The following is a 17,218-nucleotide window of genomic DNA, read 5'->3' on the forward strand; positions in this document are numbered from 1 at the left end:
AGGTAAGCCTCTCTGTCATTTTAAGGCATTCATGCCTTGAAAATGATAGGCATTACTTGTCAAATATATAAATTTTTGACTTACTTAATGAACGTAATGAGTTCTAGATCCACCTCAAACGTTATTTTGATATCACTGAAACTTTGTGTTTTTTTAAAATTGATATATGTTGTACAGTTTCGAAAGTCAACGTTCAACTATAACTAAAGAATATTCCGTTAATATATCTCTTTTAAAGAAGTCATTCTGTGATTTTTCTTTACGGAGACAATCAAGAAAACCACGTCGTCATAAAATCCTTTCTTTTTCATGGCTTATCATGAAAGGAAATTCACTGAAATTTTTTAACGTTCAGTGAAAATCTATGCCTTCATTTTCAACACTAAGGGCATGGGCAGTTGGATTCATATCAGGCTACACTTACGTCAAAGGTGCTCTTAAAAAGAACGTTTGAAAAGTGCAATTAGAGATGAATACATCGAAGAAATACATGTGATAGTGTAAAACACATGACTAAATGTGTATGAAATAACTAACACTACAGACATCTTGTGCATGATTGGTACCGTATTTTGAATGTTGACGAAAAGGCAAAAACGAAAATTTGGAACTTTGTCGATAGATCTATCAGATTTACTAGTTCAGTTTGTTGCTGTAGACGAGACTCGGTTCCACCATTTGTCGTGAGAAGTGGCGCAGCTCATCGCGGTAACAGACGGTCCTGCGACGTGTAAGGTCAATTATATTTTATCTGCTGTAAAGGTTGTGGCAGTTATATCTGGTATATATTTACTTACCGTTTACCTTCGAAAGGATATTATAAATGTCTTGTATATCAGATAGATGTGAAACATAAACGAGAAGAAACCTGCACTTTCATAATAACAATTCCCAGCATCCCAAGATGCTCCTTAAGGAAGAAGACTATCGAGAAGTAAGTGCATCCTCGACCTAAGAACATAGTCCGTCACCACCGTCACCACCACAGCAAGATTTACTCATTGTGTCCTCGTACACTGGTGCAGCCTGCTTTAAATGCCTCCCAAGTCATTTGAAATTTGTTACGTTCTGTCAGAGCATGCGTTGTTTTCTTTTTTAAAAATATTTTCTGCACTGGCTACATGATTTATCCTTTATTTTACGTGGGCCGGAGTGGCCATGCGGTCCTAGGCGCTACAGTCTGGAACCGAGCCACCGCTACGGTCGCAGATTCGATCCTGCCTCGGGCATGGATGTGTGTGATGTCCTTAGGTTAGTTAGGTTTAAGTAGTCCTACGTTCTAGGGGACTGATGACCTCAGAAGTTAAGTCCCATAGTGCTCAGAGGCATTTGATCCATTTTCGAACCTTTTTTTACCACGCAGGCTATAGTGCAGTTTTGTGAATTAGTCTGCCAAAAAGCATGCAGAAAAATATTTTGTTTGATTATTGTTCAAAAGGTGGTAGCATAAAAATATTATTTTCATTCTGTGGCAGCACAATCACTTACAGCGGGAAAATATGCAAAGAAGAATCAGAACCAATAATCGAGCTAACATATTCTGTTACTTACTAATTGTTTCTTTGCCTAAGAAAGAAAACGTTTCACTTCGAATGGTGTAATAATGGTAGCTGCAGCTCTATTTCAGGAAAGACAGTTTTCTTTAATGTTTTCGTTGGTAGGTGAAGAGGTGGCAGGAAAGGTCGAACAATTGTTCCAGGCTACGTAGCACATGGGCCATTTTGTCTCGTAACTTTCTTTTACTACCAGAACAGAACAACGTAGTTTCGTGTTGGCATTTTCTTATTTTGAATTTTATTGATTTTTTCTTTTATTTATTGGTAAAAATGTCGTTGTTGTTTCGTGATTCGTTTATAATTTATTACTATTCTGGGGACGTTTTCCATAACTATTTTCAAATGAGAGGTATTGTGTTAGCACACTTGTCTTCGACTACTTTCTTAATATTGAATATTGTAAAGGACAGCATGGAAAACGCGTTACGTAAGGCTGGAGAACTGTTTTCCTTATCTTTGCTAGTCACTTTCATTACCAATAACACAAACATAAAAAAATTGAGTGAAGTAGCTATGGTAACAACCTTTATTAGTTTTATTTTCACCTTCTGATTCGTAACATTTGGCTTTCGGACATAGTCACACGTGAAGAACACTATAGAGCAGACCAGATCCCGAAGACGGCAGCGAGTCAGAATTTTGCGCGGAAGCCAGCATGTGACGAGGCAACAGCGCCCCTCCCCCTGGCGAGCGGCGATAAATTTCCCAGCTGCACCTGTTGCATTCTCCGCGAGGCGTCAGGGGTCGTGACGGGCAGCAGAGCGTGTAGCGTGCCCTGTCACTGGCCTTTTGCTGTACAGCGTGGCCGCTCGCCAATGCGAGCGCCGTACGCACGCAAGCAGCACATGGTGTCCACAACGTTAGAGCACTACCAAGGAAAGGATAGCGATCTGGAGGAGCGACAACTCTGAAAAGCAGTGAACAGCTTCTAAAACTGAGACACACATCATCATCATCATCATCATCATCATCAGTGTTCTGCCAAAAGGCAGGTTTTCACATGGTACATCTCCAGGCTGTCCGGTCTTCTGCCATCCTCTTCAGGTCTGCATAATTTCCTCTTCCCTTTATGTCGTTTATCATCTTGTATCTCCTTCTTCCTCTCAGTCTTCTCCCACAAACCAATCCTTCCAAAGCATCTGCTAGCAAGCACTCCCTTCTCAATGAATGTCCCAACCAGTTCTTTTCCCTTTCTCTTACAACCTTCAGCAGACATCTTCTGTCACCAATCCTTTCCAATACTCTTTCATTACTCACTCTTTCCGTCCAGCTTATTCTCTCTGTTCTCCTCCACATCGACTTCTCAAATTCGTATAACCTTTTTTCATCCTCTCGTCTCAGCGTCCGTGTTTTTGCCCCATATAAGGCCACACTCCAGGCAAAACATTTGCCAAGCCTTTTCGTTAGTCCTTTATCTAATTTGTCACATCAGTCTCCTCCTTCTGTTGAATGCCCCCTTCATTATGGCAATTCGAGTTTTCACCTCCTGGTGACATCTCAAGTCTTCAGTTTTTGTGCTTCCAAGATATTTAAATGCACTTACTTGAATAATGGTAGATTGCCCTATTTTAATATTGGACAGTCTGTGTCTTGTACTGACGACCATACTCTTTGTTTTTTCTGTGTTTATTTGCATCCCATATTCCACACACGCTTCAGTCACATCTTTCAGGATGTTACTCACTGTCCGCTCACTTTCTGCCACTAATACCATGTCATCAGCAAATCTTATACATTCCATTCTCTTTCCACCAATACACATTCCTCTTTTCCCATCTAAGCCTTTCGTAATAATCTCTTCAAGGTACACGTTAAACAACAATGGGGAAAGGCAACAAACTTGCCTAACATCTCTTCCGATGCTGCTTCCTTCTGACATTTCATTCCCTATCCTTATCTTTATTTTCTGGTGTAAATACAGAGAGATACACACAAGTTATATTTTTAGGCACTTAAGTATAAGCATAACGTGCATCACCATGTTTTCGCATGCACCTCAAGATTTCTGGGGAGTTACCTTACAACTCTACGGACTACATGCATGGTACAACGTGGACCAAATCGGATAGGGTGCTTGAAGTGGCCACATTGAGACAGACTGCAAAGTCTTCGAAGCAAGAAACTGTTGTCGAGATCTGGAGGATGTCACGTAGCTTTTAGGCAAAGGACTGAACTTTGCACCCATGCCGAAGATTTTGCCAATACCTGCGTTCATCAGCGCCGTCGAAGAAACTGTTCGATCACTCCCCACGGATAGAGCAGAAGAAATAAGATGTGTAACTTGCCGAGTTGTTACGATGTCTCGCCGCAGAGGAGTAATTATCTGTGGCAGAGAAGGCAGCACTACGTAACCTCCGCCAGGATGCTCAGGCGGTTGTTCTTTCTGCTGATAAAGGTAATGCCAATGTTTTAATGTCTAGTGACGACTATCATGACAACATGTATAGTTCACTGAATGATAGCACATGCCGAAAGATCAGTAATACCTCACTAGACAGGTGGTCAGAAAACACCCCACTAGGCAGTAGGTTACGAAGACTTCTTTGCTTGTGAACGTGTAATGCTATTGTAAATATAATACTGGCGTTAATCTGTATATTTTAAATTTTTTTGTTCCAAAAATAATAATTTTGAAAAGTTAAGCAAATACTATAACGAGAGAAAGATTTTGTTAAGTGTAGTTGATCTGTTTAAAATAACCTCTTTGACATAGGTGGAATAAATGTATTAAAACATATTTTGTAAATAATTATGTAATATTTCAAGTACAAATGTAATTAATTATGTCAATTTTATATGTATATGCTGTCATGCAATTGTAGATGGTTCATAGGGGTTTTGTAAGCAGAAGTGTAAATTGAAAAGGTGTAGGGATCATAGGTAGGACGGAACTCCGTTCTGTGGTGGAATGGAAAAGGTGGTGGGGCGCGCAAGTGAGAATTTGCGCGCAAGTGGCTCACACAGTCGGTTGCTGCACTGCAAGTGGTGAACACGCATTACGTTGGTCAAGCACTAAAGGCCCCGAATTTACCTGCAAGACTGGTTTTGGCCTCGGACGTGTTCTACATGATTGGCTCAGTACGGCAATAAATTAATAGCTCAGAAATTTGCAATTTTATCGTCGCCATCAACAGGAAGACAGAGCTATGTACATCAAGAGCCGTACCTGCGCAATGTTACTACGCAGCACCGCCTCACGCCACCTTCGACATCAGTAACAGGCAAAGTACTTTATTTAGAAGTGTATCACAGTATGAACCATCCATCTTCAATCAGCGGAATATAAGTGTTAAATGTACCTTTGTGTTTAACCGTAAATTTCCTATTTCATTTACCTCAGTAGGGCCCTTACCTAAACGAATTTATTCCGAGTATCCCGATGTTTATTGAAGCCTGAATAATAGTAAATTACTGGCAATAATACTATTTTGGTAGTAAATTCTGAAAATCATTATTAAATACTAAAGTTTGTACGAATCAGTATAAGGGCCACCGCTTTGCGTGACCAAGAGGATAAGTTTTCAAGTAGCATTTCTGAAAGTAAAGTAACACAGTTGTTTAACGGCAACAATCTTAACAGTAATTGTTCTGGTTGCCTCTCCATGTCAAAGAAACTCAGACAATTACTGGTGTTAGTAAAACGTTAACAAATAACAGTCCTAAAGAAATGAAATTTAGTCGTGTTAAATAATAGTTTTGGTCATATGCATGATAGCTATTAAGTTTAATATATTTTTTGTATCCTTGTTGAAACTAAGGGTGTCTTCTTTAAATAATTACTGAAGTACAGTGATGACTTCCATAAGTAACAAAAAGTGGGATTAATAGTACTTACTGACAAGTGACTGTAGTGAATGGAAATTAAGTGGGTGTGTTAAAATTACGTAGTAAGTGAAAGTAATCAAAATATCCACGGGTGTACTGCCGGTCTATAGTGTCCAACGGGCACAATATTTCAGCGATCAAACATGTCGCCATCATCAGGTGAACTGACGGACTGAGCTCCTGTGAACGTGCCGGCACGGAGATCCGTACGCTATGGCTGCTCAGGGACACTATAGACCGGCAGAACACCCGTGGATATTTTGATTATCAAATACGCCGGGAGAAACTCAAGAATCACATTAAGTGAAAGTAGTTATTTATTCAGTGTCGAAATTAGACTTCATCTTTTTGTGTAGAGACTGTGCCCGATTTGGGCTGACGGCCGTTTTATTAAGCGAAACAGTTTTTGCTATAATAGGCTTTGTCTGAGTAAAGGTTTCCAAAAGTAATTATTCTCACTGCATTTCCCACAAACTGATTCGGAGAAAAATTATTTGATACTTTACCATTAGTTTCAACACGGTTAAAATCTCTCTCCGAGATCCGATGGTTTTGTAGTGTTAGTGCTGCGTAAGTTTGTGGGGGTTTTCCTGCCGCTACTTACTACACAGTTATGACAATCCGAATCGCGAATCTTCCATCTTTACAGTGGTAGAACTTAAAAGTTCTGGTACCGTATTGGCGAGAACGAGAAAATAACGTTGCAGACGTCTCCCCCTTTCCGCCAGAAATTTTGCAGAATCCAAATGTTGCGGCCCCTCCGAGGTTTTATGGAGTTCCAAACATTAATAAGAAGGATGTTCATATGGATCCAACAATGAGTAATACTGGGTGTCAAAACTACGACTGTGCGAAACCCTTTGCGTCGTTAGTAAGGCCTCTTGCTGGAAAACGTGCTCGTCACATATGCAACTCGGCAGACTTCATTGAGAAACGAAACTCATTGTAAATGTACAGTCCTGACCTATTAGTCAGTTTCGATGTGGTATCGTTATTTACAAGTATTCCCTTTCAGAATCCTTATCTCTTTGTGGCAGAGGTTTTTATAAAGAGAATTCAGCTTTTTTCAGACATATTATGACAACGATATGCTTTTTTATTTAACGGCGAAATTTTTGAACAGACTGATTGTGTCGCAATAGGTAGAAGTTTGTCGCACTTGGTGACAAATTTGCTTATGGAGGACTTCGAGGAAAAGGCGCAGGAATCTGTTAGCTTGAGGCCCGCACTATTCTTGAGATATCTTGACGATACTTTTTAGTGTGGCACCGTAGTGAAGATAAATTGAATTTTTAAACCATCTGATTTCCAGCAATGACAAATACACTTTACAACTGAAATCGAAAAGGAGGGATACATTTCATTTTTGAATGTTTTGTCTCGGCGAAAAGATGCTGTCTCTTAGGGACGTGCAGTATATCGGAAACCGACTCATATGGATTTATATTTACGTGCAAGTAGCTGCCACGATGATACTCATATTGTTGATACACGGTGCATAGAGCATTGTTGCCGATAGCAGTCCACAGGACGAGCTTTTACACTTAAAGAGAGTTTTTGAAACCGACAGGTACTATTTATAGTAGTTAAGTAAGACGCTACGAATGAAGCCAAAGTTGGGCATATAGAATGCAGAAGAAGACACAGAAAGATTTAAATCCATAGCTTTCCTGCCACATGCGTGGAGCCTAGAGACAAAAATAGGCCGGATCCTCAGAAAAAGCAAACTAAAAGCGATTTTTTTCTCTCTATCAAAGACAGCCGCATTCTTAGACTCCGTTAAAGGTTATATGACGCTCCGAAAGACTGAGATTTACAAGAGCCCATGCGAGAGTAGTCTTCATGCACCGAACGGACGATTCGCACAATCAATGAAACGTACACGGAACACTGCAGTTACACTCGGCCGAATGCGTCCTCTGTGGTAGACTATTTATAGTGGTCGCTATATGTTGCGTGAAAACGTCGAAATTTTAAGTTTTAGCATCTGCTTCATCTTTTTGGAACTCAGCGGTGAAAGCAGCAACTGAAATTCATTTTGTGGTGAATTTAATAAATACAGAAAGCAGCTTTACCTTGGATATGTCATGAAATCAGGTGCTTTCTGTAACAAGCTTACAAATACATCGCAACACTAGCTCACAGTGATACATCGATATATATATATATATATATATATATATATATATATGTACTCCTGGAAATGGAAAAAAAGAACACATTGACACCGGTGTGTCAGACCCACCATACTTGCTCCGGACACTGCGAGAGGGCTGTACAAGCAATGATCATACGCACGGCACAGCGGACACACCAGGAACCGCGGTGTTGGCCGTCGAATGGCGCTAGCTGCTCAGCATTTGTGCACCGCCGCCGTCAGTGTCAGCCAGTTTGCCGTGGCATACGGAGCTCCATCGCAGTCTTCCACACTGGTAGCATGCCGCGACAGCGTGGACGTGAACCGTATGTGCAGTTGATGGACTTTGAGCGAGGGCGTATAGTGGGCATGCTGGAGGCCGGGTGGACGTACCGCCGAATTGCTCAACACGTGGGGCGTGAGGTCTCCACAGTACATCGATGTTGTCACCAGTGGTCGGCGGAAGGTGCACGTGCCCGTCGACCTGGGACCGGACCGCAGCGACGCACGGATGCACGCCAAGACCGTAGGATCCTACGCAGTGCCGTAGGGGACCGCACCGCCACTTCCCAGCAAATTAGGGACACTGTTGCTCCTGGGGTATCGGCGAGGACCATTCGCAACCGTCTCCATGAAGCTGGGCTACGGTCCCGCACACCGTTAGGCCGTCTTCCGCTCACGCCCCAACATCGTGCAGCCCGCCTCCAATGGTGTCGCGACAGGCGTGAATGGAGGGACGAATGGAGACGTGTCGTCTTCAGCGAAGCGAGTCGCTTCTACCTTGGTGCCAATGATGGTCGTATGCGTGTTTGGCGCCGTGCAGGTGAGCGCCACAATAAGGACTGCGTACGACCGAGGCACACAGGGCCAACACCCGGCATCATGGTGTGGGGAGCGATCTCCTACACTGGCCGTACACCTCTGGTGATCGTCGAGGGGACACTGAATAGTGCACGGTACATCCAAACCGTCATCGAACCCATCGTTCTACCATTCCTAGACCGGAAAGGGAACTTGCTGTTCCAACAGGACAATGCACGTCCGCATATATCCCGTGCCACCCAACGTGCTCTAGAAGGTGTAAGTCAACTATTCTGTCCAGCAAGATCTCCGGATCTGTCCCCCATTGAGCATGTTTGGGACTGGATGAAGCGTCGTCTCACGCGGTCTGCAAGTCCAGCACGAACGCTGGTCCAACTGAGGCGCCAGGTGGAAATGGCATGTCAAGCCGTTCCGCAGGAGTACATCCAGCATCTCTACGATCGTCTCCATGGGTGAATAGCAGCCTGCATTGCTGCGAATGGTGGATATACACTGTACTAGTGCCGACATTGTGCATGCTCTGTTGCCTGTGTCTATGTGCCTGTGGTTCTGTCAGTGTGATCATGTGATGTATCTGACCCCAGGAATGTGTCAATAAAGTTTCCCCTTCCTGGGACAATGAATTCACGGTGTTATTATATATGTGTGTGTGTATGTGTTTTGAACTGGGGACCTAGAAATGACGAAGAGACGTCGTCCCCGCCGTAGCCATCAATGGTTCACAACTCCACAACAGGCTACAGCAGTCCACTCACTCCACCGCCGCCCTACATCGGACCCAGGGATATTGTGCTGTTCGGCCCCCGTGAACGATTCATACCGGACGAGTGTAACACCAAATGTTTGCTTGGGATTGTAATTACGGTGTACTCGTACGTGGAGACAGTGTTTGCGGAGGAATCGCCGACATACTGTAACTCAAGCGGAATAAGGGGAACTAGCCCGCATTCGCCGAGGCAGATGGAAAACCGCCATAAAAACCATTCACAGGCTGGCGGGCACACTTGACATCGACACTAATCCGCCGGACGAATTCGTGCCGGGGACCGGCACACCTTCCCGCTCGGGAATGGATATGAGCAATTCTTTGCTACAGATGAACGTTTCTGGCGCCAGTGTATTTTTGGTCGCATGCACAGTGGCGCGGTCCGAGAGTTTAAAAAGACGGAGCGAATGCTGGAGCGTCAAACTTTTTTCTCACCCTGAAGATGGTTGAACGATATGTTACCGAAATGTTAGAAGAAGTAGAGGAATTGAAGCTACTGCATGCTCTAAATTTAATGGTGCAGCTTTAAGTATAGTATTTGTGTTGTACTATCTGAAACTGTATCGCAGTCGAAGTAAAAGACGTGAGAAATATGTCTAATGCGCTTTGTCACAATGGAGTACAAAATATGAGATTTTAGTGGCTCTAGGAAGAATTGTGAAATGCCGGTAGTCCATCAGCCATTGATAATGGAGACACTGATTTAAAATGCACAATCGATCGTGTAATACATATATTTGTAAGTAAGACTCACAACCTTTTACTGCCTTTCAAATTACATTCCACATTGTTATTACACATCCATATATCCTTCCTTTACCAATTTCTGGGTTGAGAGCAGCATGTTTTTATGTTAATGTCCCACTGGCAGCTATACATAGCATCCTCACAGAAAATATATGTTCAGTGAGTAACCCCACAATGAAACTGAGGCCAAGTGAGAATTTTCTGCAGCTTGGAGTACGCGATTTGTCAAAAAATAGTGAGCGTCAGAGATTTTTCTCGAATAGGAAAACGTAACAGTGAATTTGCCACTCGATTGGACACAATTTTTCGAAACGCCTAATACAAATTATTAGTTTCATTTGGTTACAGCAATTGAGGACTAAAAATGCTAGCAAGTGCCGTGGATTTATTCGGCGTCTGTACTTTGTGCCCACCTGAGCAAGCCCATTTACCCAGTCGGCTGACTCTGTTGTTGAATAGAATTTACTTGTTGATAAAGAATGACTTTAAACGATTCCCTGGATTCCGTTTTGAACGAGCAGCCACTTTACACAGCCTAGGGCATCCGACGCGGTTCGAGACTAATAGATTCAGCTAATCAAGCTCTTCTAGCAATAAGAGCCCTTGTTCATTCGACATCCAACAATTGCGTGAAACACGCTTCGCAGTTGCATCCATAGGAGTAATATGAGGGGCTGTCTTACTACACCGTAGCGCACATCTTATTTCCTATAAATATGGACCGAGACTCTGAATACTATACATGCATTTCTTTTTTTATTGGTTTCCACTCTGACGTTTGAAGCGTTCCCTATCAAGCATCTGAGCCACAGAAGTCAAAGTTGTCGAAACAGTTAAACCATTAACAACTTTTGCCCTTGGGTTCCAGCCCTTCTGGAAAGAAAGTTTTTCTTTTTTGAATTTCCAACATGTGATTCTACAATACCAACTGCCACTACCTCAAGTCCATCTTCTACTTTACAAATACCAGTCTTGAAGTTTCACTGTATGTTACATTTAGCTGTGAGATCATCGTAATGTTGCGTAAAAACATAATCGCTCATCCTACAGGTTGTCACTACTGATACGTGATAAATTTCTTACAGTCCTTGGTGTTACCTTGAGTGCCTGACCATCACAGTTAAGACAACAGTTATAACATTAGGCTTGGTATATCCGCTTTGTATAAATTAATTGAAGGACTGGAGGTTTAGTTTAGCATCATGTATGTGGCCAGTTGCCTCGGATTGCCTAGATTAGGTAGTTACGCAAGTGTTTGGGAGAGCTCCGCTGCAGACGGCACGGGAGGAGGTGGGATGAAAGGGAGCAGATCGATGCCTGGAAATCGCGCAGTGTAAGCACGTGATTATGGACACTAAGTAACATGACGAACTTCTGACTGTCTTAAAACTAAAGCTTCAATCATTAGCCTCAAACCCTAAAATCACTTCCAGGTAAGGTACGAAAAATCTAAGCTCAATGTTGAAATCGCAGTAAAGAGACGAGTTCAATAAAATTATTACTGTACTTATATGGCAAATATTATGAAAGTTATTAACATTAATATATTTTTTGTTTATAAAAGCACTACCAAAAGCTACAGATATACTATGGCATACCATGTAATAAGTCTTGTATTGACTATAAAATGAGTTTATTTGTTATAGTACAGAACAAAGTCTAATCGTCATAAATAAATTATTTAATAAATACTAAGGGATTGACAAAAGAAAGAGTTCTGCACATATACAAGATAGATTTCCTTCAGTATAAAATATTTAGACTATTGTTTAATTTGTTTATGTTTGCGGATTGAGAAAATTTTTAAGTTAGTGTTTGTGAGACATATGTTTGAGTTAAGACTCAAGGAAGTGGCATGCTAAATAAAGTAATGCATTTGACTAGCTTTTGTCACTCGGTATTATGCAAAACAGAAGATATAACTTAAAGTTGGCTGTCCTACAATGTTTAACGTGTAATGAAGTAATATTTATCTGCCATTCATTTATACATGTAATTATGTATGTCTGAAACATATAAAACTGTAAAACTGTAAATTCTTGTCCAATATAAAAGATACTCACTTGACGTTAGGAGTCGTTCAAGTGCCAGAAGTCATAAAGAAATCAACAGAGCACATTAGGTCGTTTTTGACGTTTGTTACTCGTTCAGTAACTTTCTTGGTAAACCCGAGCAGCCAAAATGCAGCACGTGTTGAGGTGTGTTCGATGTTAGGCATTTTTCGATCTGCAACTGTTTGGGACATAGTCATTTTTACTTATATCAACTTGTGATTTAGAAAACATTTAAACAATGAATGCAATGACTGAACTTCGCTGTGGTAAATTGTTTATTTTATATAGTCATGGATGAACGTGTTGAACATTAGGAATTTATTCAGTTTAGTTGATTTTGATGCACTGCACAATGTTTTTGGTTTACGGTAGTCATTGCCTCCGAACACTCTGATTGTTTTGCTAGGTCAGCTACGTCATATTTGATTTGTTTCATTTCATATAACATTAACCTGTGTAGCACCAACATTCAAAAAATTCTCATCTTTGGGGCTCAAAATCATGTTGAATTTTTTGAAAAGCATCATATTCGCTGTTAACTGTAGAAATTATTTATTTCACAACTGCACTTTCGGCCTTTGGGCAATTTTCAAGTGGTGCTGCAAATATTTTGCAGCACAGTCAGCCTAATGAAGCCAGTGAGTGATATATTAAAGCACAAAAATAAACATGAAATATTCCTGTACAAATATTAAATAAGGGAAATAAAATGAATGATTCTTCAGGATATTAAAGAAGTCTAACAACAGGCTTAAAGATCACTATCACTGTTTTTGTATAAAAAAATTGAATGTTTTTTATAGGACGTCACATTCCCTGTTGACTACAGGAGGTATTTATTTCACAGCTGCAACCACCTGAATATGGCCCAAAGACCGAAATTGCATTTATGAAGTAAACAATTTCTACAGTCAACAGGATATATGATGCCCTTAAAAAGCATTCAAAATAACTTGTTTTGAAGTAAAAAAACTGACAGTGAAGTTAAATTCCGTGATTAGGCTTCATTAATATCCTAATGGAACATTCCTTTCATATCCTTTATTCAATAGTTGTTAATGAACGTTTCATATTCACTTGTGTGCTTTTGTATACATACTCACTGATTGTTCATTAGGCTGGCTCTACGTTTTGATGCTTTCATTAGGGCGCAATGTATCAATGCACAACCAAACCGCTATGTATGCAGAAGAGCCATAAAGAGAATCTCAACGTTACGTATTCGCCCTCTGGCTGTTAAGTAAGAACAAATTGATTTCAGTTAATGATCTCACAATAATTCTCTATTTCTGTACACTCCCCATTCACATTGTCATTGGGGCTCATCTGGGATAAATGAGATGCAAACTGTTACATTGCAATTGGGACTCGCGTGGGATAGGACTATAAACGCAATTCGTTAAAAAATTGCGATCCAGCGTAAAAAAAAAATTGTTTAGGCCTTTGGATTGCTAGTCTGGGAGCTGTCAGCTTTTGGTAATACATTAGCAGCAACTGTAGTAGCAGTGATATTGTCGTACGTGATACACATTTAATATAGAAGTGAAGAGCAATGAAGTGTATGTGTCGATTCCGTACAACCATTTATGCTTGCTGCCATGTTTTTGCCACAGGCTTCATGCCACAGTAGTAACAGTGCTGCTGTGTTTGTGTCACCACTGCCTGTCAGTGCTGCAATTCTTTGCTGGGCAGAGCAAACAGGTGCCGCTGCCTGTACACAACACATTTTTTACAGGGTCACTGTGTTCACACTGCTGCCTGCCAGTGCCGCTGTGTAATCATTGGGCCGCTGCGTCCATTCCACCATTTGATCACACCCCAACTGTCGCAGGGCTGTCGAATCCACGCCGATGTCTATACAAGCCAAACTGCCTCAGCACCATCATGTCTGTCGACGCCGTTGCCTTACCGCGCTGCAGCCTTCGTATGCATCTGCACTGACACCTGTCTCCCCACATCACAGTCGTCGCACGACCGATGGATACACACTGCTGCCTGCTCTCACAGCAGTCATTTCACTGCTGCTTCATCCATGCCTCAATCACACTGCTCCCCTTCCATGTCACCGTCATGCCACTGCCTAAGTGCCACCACCTCCGGGGCATTAGGTCTCTGTGAAGTGACTAATGGGCTGCATCATCTCTGTGTCATCACCTCTGAGCCACATCACTTCCGTGCTGCATCCCTTCCACACTGCAGAATCTCATCATCACAAACAGCACTCTTGGTTTGGTTTTCTGCAACATAATGCACTATAGCAGTGAATAAGATAATTTTAAGAGAAGTACAGCTGAAGTTGCATTTTCTTGTTCGTGTTTCGAGGTACATTCGATGGCCCATGAATAAAGAATCGCCCAGTTGTTGTGGCTCAGAAGGAGCTGGCAGCATTGCAGGGAATCCAACAAGCCACTGAGGAGAAGTGGAAGGTCGGTGGGCGGCAGGGACTCATTTTTCATTACTTTTGGATGCTATGAATGATTATTATAATAAAACAGAAACGAAATTTGAAGACAGAAATTGAAGAATAATGATTATGAATTTGGGAATTGGGAATTGGGGAATTAAAATCAGCGTTTAGGACTGCTATTGAGAAACTAAAATTAGAGCTTGAGGTAAAATGAGGGAGGCAGATGAAAAATTTTATCAGTTGACAACCAGATATGCAGAGAATGAATTTAAGTCTGAAGTTAATGTTTCGTTGGTGAAGTTAAACAGAGGGTTGATGGGGTAGAGAAAGGATAAATTGACAATGTGAAAGATGGGCAAAGTGTCTTGTGGTACAGTTGCAGGCACAAGAACAAACGTATAAAATACGTGAAAGACGAGCATATGCAGAAGTTAAGTCCACCAAGGTAGGAATTTTTGAATGTCACAAAGGAATAAATGATAATAAGGAATAATTATAAGGGGAACTAAACATTTTCAGAGAAATTTTAATGATGTACCTGCAAGACATAGCAATTTCATGTTAGGACATTCAGTGAGGCAGGGATTTCATGACAAATCTTTTATTGGAGAGAACAGAAGTAGTGGATCACTAGGCATACTGGCCAGGTATTCGCTGATGACAGCCTCAGTATTCCTGGAACTAATTCCATCAGCATCAACATCCCCAGAATTGTTGATGCTAGCAGACAGTTGCACTTGCTGTATTTCACTGACAGCAGCATCATATAGGTCAGAAATGGGGTCATTACACTTTTGGCTACTTAATTTTACCGATTTTTCAAGGTCACCCAACTATCCTCCCCTCCCCCTCCCCCTCCCCCTCCCCACCGACCCTCAAATTCCCCATCACGAATCTGAAATACAAGTATGTATGTCATCGCAAATGGGAAATTTCTTATAATTTTTGGCGGGCTGGCGAGTAAGACAAGCAATTGTAGTCATATAAATACTTTACTAATTTCTGCATAAACATTTACACACACAAAAGGATCCCTTCATTAAGCTTATTTTTAATAACATTCTGCTTAAATCTGCATTGGAATCATCTAATTCTTTACCCATCTAGTAACTTCTCGAATGAAAGAAGGTATATTTTCGAATTGTAATAAAAACTTTTTCTTGTAAAGTATTTGTTTTATGGCTTTAACAATTATTTCTATTTCTACCTGTAAATCCTCTACCTAAAAGCATTTGGAACAACACTCCATATCTTCCTGTATGGATGCTACCAGCTCTACCACTGCACATTTTTAAGGAATTTCTCTATAGAACGTAAGGTTTATACCATTTGCAAATGGGTGTCCATTACATGTAGCTATTTCTTAGTTTTAAGCTTCTCAAATGGCCCCTCTGGTGCTAGGTGCATGCCATCCAGCCTGCCGCATTTAGGTACGATGTAACCACTCTTTTTAAGCCAATCCACATGGGAATGGAGGTTTTTTAAAACATATTTCGTTTCTCCTTTGATGGAGTAAATATTCTTGATTCCATTGATATCAGCCAGCACTCCAACGTGTGACCATTGCTGGATACTGTAAATGCATATACAGGGTGGTAAGAAACAATCTGAAAGGCTTGCAGGGGTGTTGAAGGGTAGGTTACACTGATAAATAACTGTTGAGAAAAAATGCGCTACGTTGCGCTATTTTCGAGTTAATTAGCGCTGAAGTTAACCAATCAAGCTGTAGCACGTGTAAATTCAAGGAGCCCACCAGAGATGGTGTCGCCAAATGAGCGCTCCATTCAGTTTCCTAAAACGGAAAAGGAGAGTGATGCAAAACTTGGACACGGGATGTTAGTAAGAACTCAGTCTGCGTCTCATGTGCTATCATCTATACCATGAGAACAACCAAACTAAGTGCATATGGCAGACTGCTTGAATTCACACACACAGCGACGTAACTGGCTACCGTCGGTGGTAAATAACTTTGAAACAGCCAACACATCGAATTATTTCTCAGTACAACCTCCCGCGCAACTTCGTTACAGGCTCTTCAGATTGTTTGTGATCAACCTGTATTTTACGCTACTGGCCATTAAAATTGCTGCACCAAGAAGAAATGCAGATGATAAATGGGTATTCATTGGACAAATAAATTATACTACAACTGACTCCTGATTACATTTTCACGCAATTTGGGTGCATAGCCTCTGAGAAATCAGTACCCAGAACAACCACCTCTGGCCGTAATAACGGCCTTTATACGGCTGGGCATTGAGTCAAACAGAGCTTGGCGTGTACAGGTACAGCTGCCCATACAGCTTCAACACGGTACCACAGTTCATCAAGAGTAGTGACTGGCGTATTGTGACGAGCCAGTTGCTCGACCCCCATTGACCAGACGTTTTCAATTGGTGAGAGATCTGGAGAATGTGCTGCCCAGGGCAGGACCTGCAACATGTGATCGTGCATTACTCTGATGAAATGTAGGGTTTCGCAGGGATCGAATGAAGGGTAGAGTGACGGGTCGTAACACATCTGAAATGTAACGTCCGCTGTTCAAAGTGCCGTCAATGCGAACAAGAGCGACCGAGACGTGCAACCAGTGGCACCCCATACCACCACGCCGGGTGATACGCCAGTATGGCGATGACGAATACACGCTTCCAATGTGCGTTCGCCACGATGTCGCCAAACACGGATGCGACCATCATGATGCTGTGAACAGGACCTGGATTCATCCCCATCTGTCGACTCTGCGATCGAACGTGGCTGCACGATCCGTTACAGCCATGAGGATAAGATGCCTGTCATCTCGACTGCTAGTGATACGAGGCCGTTGGGATCCAGCACGGCGCTCCGTATTACCCTCCTGAACCCCGCGATAGGCTACAATCCGACCTTAATAAAAGTCGGAAACGT

The sequence above is a fragment of the Schistocerca gregaria genome, chromosome 1 (assembly GCF_023897955.1).
Source record: "Schistocerca gregaria isolate iqSchGreg1 chromosome 1, iqSchGreg1.2, whole genome shotgun sequence".
Lineage (NCBI taxonomy): Eukaryota > Metazoa > Arthropoda > Insecta > Orthoptera > Acrididae > Schistocerca > Schistocerca gregaria.